The sequence below is a fragment of the Centruroides sculpturatus genome, unplaced genomic scaffold (genome assembly GCF_000671375.1).
Source record: "Centruroides sculpturatus isolate CEXI.00-Female unplaced genomic scaffold, Cexi_2.0 scaffold352, whole genome shotgun sequence".
Classification (NCBI taxonomy): Eukaryota; Metazoa; Arthropoda; class Arachnida; order Scorpiones; family Buthidae; genus Centruroides; species Centruroides sculpturatus.
The window spans coordinates 635,788-643,695 of NW_019384489.1; positions in this window are offsets into that span (position 1 = coordinate 635,788).

Here is a 7,908-nt window from a genome sequence, read left to right on the forward strand (position 1 = left end):
TTTGGTTTGTTTTGGATCGATGGAATAAGGCAACGCAACAGATGGGCGATCTGCCAAGGATGGATACATCCCGAAAGGTTATTTATTGGTTAGGCGGGTTTGCGCCTAACCAATGGGTTGGCCACATGAAATTTTCAGGTTTTCTTCACGTGCCTAATACCTTAACAAAAAGCACTTTCGTATAAAAAGTTTCTCGGTAAGAATTCCTTGGTATATTGTCCATTTGTTGTGTAGCCTTATCCAATCAAACCTTCAATTTACTAATCAATAAATGGAATTGTTTTCTCCAATTGTTCTCTTACAAGTGATACTTTCTTGGTTCTCACCCAATTCAAATAATGATGAAACCACAGAATAGAATGCACTTAGACCCTGAAAATAAATATATTTTAACAAAATTTTCAATATTACATTACAGGATGACCAGAAATTCACTATGCACCTACATTATATTATTTATTATATTATAAACAACGATATCTGCGCAATAAGATATATATTATATTCAGTCATATGCGCGATTTTTCGAAATGAAATAATTGACTTCAAATTCTTCAATGACACTAGTAACGCTATAATTTAGAGGCGGTTATGGACTGAAGACGAAAAACTTCCACCTATTTCCAACAACTGCCAGAATTCAATTCAATTGTTTGAATTCAAGAACGGAAGGGTTTCTGATAATTCCTTCATACTGTACACAGTTTGCACACTTTCTCTACACATGAGTGTAGAGAAACTTAAAAAGACATTCGGCCATCGGGGTTTTCCAGTCGTTATATCTTATGTAAGTTATTATTACGGTGTCTTTGAAAAAAACAGTTTATATACTCTTCCTCGAGAAATTCCTCAATGGCTTTTTCCGCGATCCTGCGTTAAGATCGCGGAATATATCGCATTTATATGTACAATTTTTAAGCCATTTTTGGTCCCCACTATTATGAAGTGTGCAATGGTATACTATAATTTAATTACGTGTAAAATGGTTTACGTATCCCCCACTGAAATTGTAAATGCCCAACGACTTTTTGATCATTCTGTATTATAATTTTGTATTCATATTGAATACAAAATTAATTATAAATATACAGTTTTATTTACTTAGACACAATATATAAAAACTTTTTAAAATAAGAAATTGAATATTCAAGAACATGAAATCAGTAACAAAAAAAAAATTAGTTAAAAATTTGCTTATTTTCAATCAAAATAAATGCAAATGGAAAACATAATAAATTATTTAATTGGATGAATTAATTGTATTTTTGTGCAAGATGGCCCAAAAGTGAGTTAACTATTTTGTTTTGTGTTTCTCGAGTACACTTCGTTATCATTTTAACAAAATTGGAATAAAATTACACAATTGATTAGAAAATAAGATAAATTTAATCTTTACATTTGTTAACTGATTAGAGATATGTTTAATAAATCAAGTGAAATCGTAATTCAAAAAACTAGCAACGAGTTGCGTAACTTTCCCGGCTGTTATGAGGATTTTTATAAAAATAACTTTTGTATTATTAATCATAATAAATACAGTGGGTGATAGCTTTATTATAAAATAGTATTATAAAATAGCAAAAGTTTCTTATAAAACTCAACTTTATCAAAGTTGAATTTTACAAGAAAAGAACTGCAAATGCTGACAACAAATAAAATCTTCATTAAGTCCGACCACACGCGAGTTATGACAAGTGACCTTTCTCTATCTCTTCATTTGTTGACCTTTCACAACCAAAATTTAATAGCACCAATGCCTCTTACACAGAATCTACCATGCCAAATTTCATTTCTTAATTAATCTTCACCCTATCTTGAGATATTAAACGAAATAGAGATTAACACACATCCACAAAATATTTTTTTAGTTTTTTTTGACTTTTTTTGGCCTTAGCCAACTTGGCCATCCGGCTATCTGTTCTTATATTTAATATTATAGTTTTTATTTTATTATATCCTAGTGCCAAATTTTAATAAAATTGTTTATGGCTGTATAGTGTCTAAAAAGGAATCTTACCCTAACGAGAAAATCTGTTCCCACATAAAAGAATCCTCCAATAGAAATCCCTATGGGCGTTTTTCCAAATCTTTTCATAAAATTTAGTATCTGAACTCATAAAAACAAAATAAGAATATAAAAATAGCAATTCACTATTATTTTACATTAGAGAAATTGCGGCCGAAGTTTTCATCTGTAAAACGTAAACGTCGAACGTCAAGCACCGCTTACAAGATAGCGCAACCTCTCTATTAATTAAAGATGTTATATTTTTTCTTACCTTTAATTTGTATTGCAACGAGAATGGAGCCGAAGAAAATCTGTTTAACTCATTAAAATTCCCATATAACTGCAAATAAATATATAATTATATCAATTTTAATTCTGTATATTAATAAATTTAAATTTACAGAGTTAATAAATACGGGTAAAACTAACAGCAGAAGTGAATCGAGATAAGAAGTAAGCGAGGATTAAACATGCCAATCCCAAACCTGCACATATTATTAATATTAATAAGTTGAAACCTGAAGAATATTTGTAAAATACGACTGAAAATAGATAGAAGCCAATAATATGTAAGAGAAAACAATATACAACAGCGTAATAGAATTCGGCAACGTCGTTGGCATCATTAATGCAGTTCCATAGTTCTGTATGCTTCTGAATGATCTCTTCAATTTCTCTTCTTAAATTTCTAGAATGGAATTTGATGTGAATGAGTTTCTTTGACAAATGCTGAAGTCTTTTCATAATAATGAAATACAAAATACCAAGAGAAGCTTCAATAGAAACAAATTGACTTATAGCATTAATTGTAGATAGACAGAGACCAGTATTGCAGATTACGAATTCCCAGTCGGATACACCAGTAAAAGCTTCGTATAAATAAAATTCAAAATAAATTATGAATAATAATTCAGCTATTACGCTATGTGCCAATACGATCAAGCCACCCAATTCGAATTTACGAACGAGTTTTTCTTCTCCTCTATAGGAGCTGAAATTGCTAGGAATAGAAAATCTGCTTCTTTTGAAGAAACTATTTTGGTAAGCCAAGAAAAGCATTGTTAAAACGCCCACACAAAGAGCAGACATTTTCTGATCTGGAAGTATATTTAACCAACTTTTGCAAATGGTGTGATCCGTTATCAACATAGATGATGAAAGCAGGATAGCTGTGATCCATGCCAACTCGATCATATTCAAGTATATTTTATATAAAATGTATTCGCTATCAAATAACCCTCCTTTATCTGTTTTTAATATGTAAATTCCACAGGATTTACTTCCCGAAGCTATAGGATAAATGAGATTAAATGCTATCGAATCGTCTTCTTTGTGGTATGACATTATGAATTTCTCAATACAGTGATTATGCAAATTATTATGTAGAATTGATGTATGAACTACATTGTATATGGATAAACTACGTTTATCACGAAACGATATACATGTAGTAATAATGTAAGCCGGTTTCATTGGCTAGATATTTATTGATTTATTTTGTTATTGGTGCATTTGTCGTATCGATTTTAGCGAGCAAACAGTAAATTTCTGTAATAATTTAAAATCTGTACTTATAAAATTGCTTGTTTCTTTTTATTTTTGTTAGACATTCCAATATAAAACGTTATTGGAATTAAGTATTATTTGTGCAAATTTCTTACTTCTAATAAATAACTTCTAATTGAAGAAAATTATACCGTATTTTTATCATTCTAGTCGTTGTAGAGATGCCAAGGTGAGATAATTGTTCTACTAATTGTCGTCAATTATTCTACTAATCATCATCACGAAGCACTGGATACATCTTTTTTACGTTACATGATGCATAATAAAATAAATAGATCATGAAATTCTATTTCATAGATGCATTCTATTTAAAATTATTTCTATACACAAGGTCGTCGAGATGGGGAGCTCAAGATTTTTCCTCTGGCTGACAGAAAACTTGGTGTTCGTAATAGTTCCTACCCCTATCTTTGACTAATTTTTTATTAATAAAAAACATTCTGCATATTTCATTTTTGAAAAAGTGGGCTATTTTTGCCACTTTTTGCCCACTAAGGGGCAAAAGAACCACTCTACCCCCGGATCCATACAGGTTATTCAACGCTCTGCCTGTGTGACATAATGTTCAGTGAATGTAATTTTCTTTAATAAATGTCAGGCTCAGTAATTATAAAACTATTCTATGCAATAAATTACTTAATATCAAGGATAACGTGTGATTTTTAATTAAGTCTAAACGTATACTTGATATTTTTTAATATCATATATTTTTACTTTGTGATTATAAACAAGATGTTAATATTTCACATAACCAGATATAAAATTGAATCAAATAATTCAAATATCAATATTTGGAATGTTAGTGCATGGAATGTCAATTCAAAGAATTTTTGTATTTTGAACAATTTATTGCTATTTATGAGAATATAATTCTATATTTAGAACAAATATTATATACACGTGTACCATTTTGTAGAATTGTACCATTTTGTAGAATTGTAAAGGAATTTAAATAATTTACAAGCTTATTTACAGCTCGCATCGAGAATATTGGCCAAAAAATGCGTGATAACAGACTAGTCTGTTTACTTAGTGAAGGGAACAGATTATTTGACGAATCTGTTACAAGGTCACCGTCATGGCCATCAGCAGAAATTTTTTCAAGGAAAAAGAGCTTGGAGATAAATAATTACATTCATAAAAATTAAATAAAAATGTATTAATGTTTTTACACGAGTAGGCTATAGAATACAGTATTGCATCAAAGAATACCACGGTTTTTTTAACTGTCCGCCCTGTAGGCACTAAGAGGACCTCTTTAGGCAAGACTATTATGGGTTCGGCCAGGCCCACAATGGGGCGGCCGTGTGGTGAGGGACGAGGCCTGACATATCCGGACGGACCACCACCCGAAAAATTCCGTCCCGATTCAATCCCGGGTCCCCCAGAGCAGTAGGCTGCCATCTTGCACTCTGTTTTTGAATCCCATGGTCAAGGGTGCAGTACACATCTTAATCACTTTTACGATTACAATTTGTGAAATTTGTTACTATATCCCATGGGAGGGCAAGTGCCCAGTTTGCCCTTTCTGTATGTCCATGGTCACTATGCATTACTAAAAATGGTTACTTGAACTTTTCTAAATTTTAGATCCCAATGGAGTACTGAGTATTTTACGGCCAAGAAATAAAGTATGAAACGGTCTGTATTTATATATTAATTTTTATTTAATTGTTTTGTTTCTAAATCTATTAATGTTAATATTTTGGCCGGGACAGTAAGGCATCAAATCTACGCGCTGTGGTACCAAGGATCGCTAAAAAATGCCAAGTTTTCAATGGTAATCTGTCCCGTCTCTTTTCACCATTCGATCCATTTTAAGCTTAGCCGAACTCATAATGGACTTAGGAAAAAGGCTCTCTTAGTGCGCCCATTAGTAGCCGAGTAGGTAACACCATTGAACCGTCATAGATATAGGTTCGCGCCTAACCATCAGACTGGCTGTGTGGAGTTTTAACTGTTCCTTTTTCTGAATCAGCCCGGGCGGCTGACACCTACAGTACGTAGGTGTCAGCCGCCCGGGGCGGAGGAAAATTTCGGCCCCCCTTACTTAGGTAATTCACTTTAATTAAAAGACCAAAATTCAGTTTTGTCACAAAACAAGCAATGAAAGATTCGGTGGTAATGCAGCGACCTGTTTAAAATAGTTCTATCGGACATTAGTGGTGTATATGAATGCGAATGAATCGTACAAGCAAAAAAAGAAGGTCAACAGGTTTCGCATAATTTACTTGGATGAAAAAATTACTAGTTCACCCAGACGGCGAGCCATTTCCCGGACTGTCCGGACGATAGCACTATCGTAGGCGCGATGCAAGTATAGATTAGGATGTTTCAAATTTTTACAAGATATTATTATTTATTGTGAAATTTTGCCTCCCCTAAAAGGTAATTTTGCCGCCCCTAAAAAGTGCCGCCCGGGGCGGGCCGCCCCTGCTGCCCCCACTACGGTACGCCACTGTTCTGAATTTAAATATATGCGGAAAGGTCTTAATTTATATTTAGAAGTCGAGTTACGAGTTAATTTTATATACGTTTTGTATATATTCTGTCTGCTTTTTGCCTGAATCCTAACCGCAGAGCCTCTAGTGAGCAAAAGTGGATCTATGCAGAAAATTCTGCTCTGTTCCCAAATCATAAATTTGGTGCATTCAAGGTCCAGGGCCGGATTAACCCACTTCGGGGACCTAGACATTTTCTTCTTACCGGGCCCTGTCCCTCTCTCACAAGAAATAGATCGCACAAAAAATATAAAACAATAAATAAAACAAAACTAAATAATGTGAACACGGGCAGGGCCGGATTAACCCACTTTGGGGCTCTAGACATTTTCTTCTTACCGGGCCCCCTCCCTCTCTCACAAGAAATAGATCGCACAAAAAATATAAAACAATAAATAAAACAAAACTAAATAATGTGAAAAACTAAAACAAATCTTTAAATTTTTATTAATAAAAAATATTTAATATACAACAATAAATTTTAGTTTTTCTAGAAAAGTTTGAACAGTTTGTTTATAAATTTTAAAAAATTAAAATTTATTTTATTAAATGTCTAACATAAGTTGTTATACAATAACAATATTACCTTAAAATATTGTTTAATTTAATCTTTTTGGTTAATCTAATAATACTAGTAAGCTCGGGCAGCCCCCTAGTGGGCGTTCTAGTCATTCCGTGATATAAATAATAAATTCATATTACAAATAATAATATAGTAATTTATTGTTAATTTAAATAATAGCTGGAGGCGCCCCTAGTGGCCATTCTAGGCATTACTGTTACAGATTAGATATTCGTAAATGAGACACTGAGAGCACAAATTTTTTTGATGAAGCTAAGTACACACAAAGGGGCAAGGAGTTTCTTAGGAATCCTGCAGAGGTAGGTGTCAGGATGCTGAAGAATGCCAGAGATACACAGAAAACTCAAGTGGTGAAGTACAGAAGGTTTAAAGATGCGAGCACACCGAAGTAGCAGAGGACGGTTGTCAGTATAGGTAAAAGCTATAGGTTCGTTCTGTTAACTTAAGCTTTATTGGAGTAGATGATATTTTGCTGTTACAATCAGCAATGTCATCGTTTATTGCAATTAAACTATGACATTTAATTGCAAAAAACAATTAAATGTCATCGTTTTTTGCAACTTTCAAGTTCTCTTTGTACTTCTCCACGCCTCTTCGTCCCCAACGGGTGATGTCCCACAGGCAGGAATTAATGAGGACGATGTCAGGCATCTTATTGGTCAGGTTGTCGAGGATGTATTCCATGTACTCGTCGTACACTTTAGTGATGAAGTAGAACTCGAAACAGAAGCAGTGTTTTTATACACTCATTCCTCTTTATATATCCTCTCGTTAGTTTTCCTGATGGAGAATACTAATTCATCTCCAAGGAAGGACCTCTCCATCTTTGTTTTTAAGCCAATTTCACTGACAAAATTATTCTCTTCAGCCAATGCAACAAAATCCTTATAAATGGCTCTGGTGTTGGAATCACCCAAGAAAACCACCATTTTATAACTTAAAAGTCTCTTTAAATCAGTATGTAGAAAGATATCGGGCATTATAACGGTCATGACGTGTCGAAATTGACACATGCACACTCCGCGTCAGATTCGAAACTTTCGAACTTTCAAGCTCCACGTGACAATTATCAGTGACTTATTTACGAACAGTGTTCCCAACCGTTCGTAAATAAGTCACTGATTTCGCCACAGATAATAGAAAGGTTGCGGCCGACGTTTTCAACGCCAAAACGTGTACGTCGGAGGTTCAGCGCCGCTTTCCTGTGAGCCTAGAACAGTGTTCCGCAACCGGTGTGCCGCGGTACACTG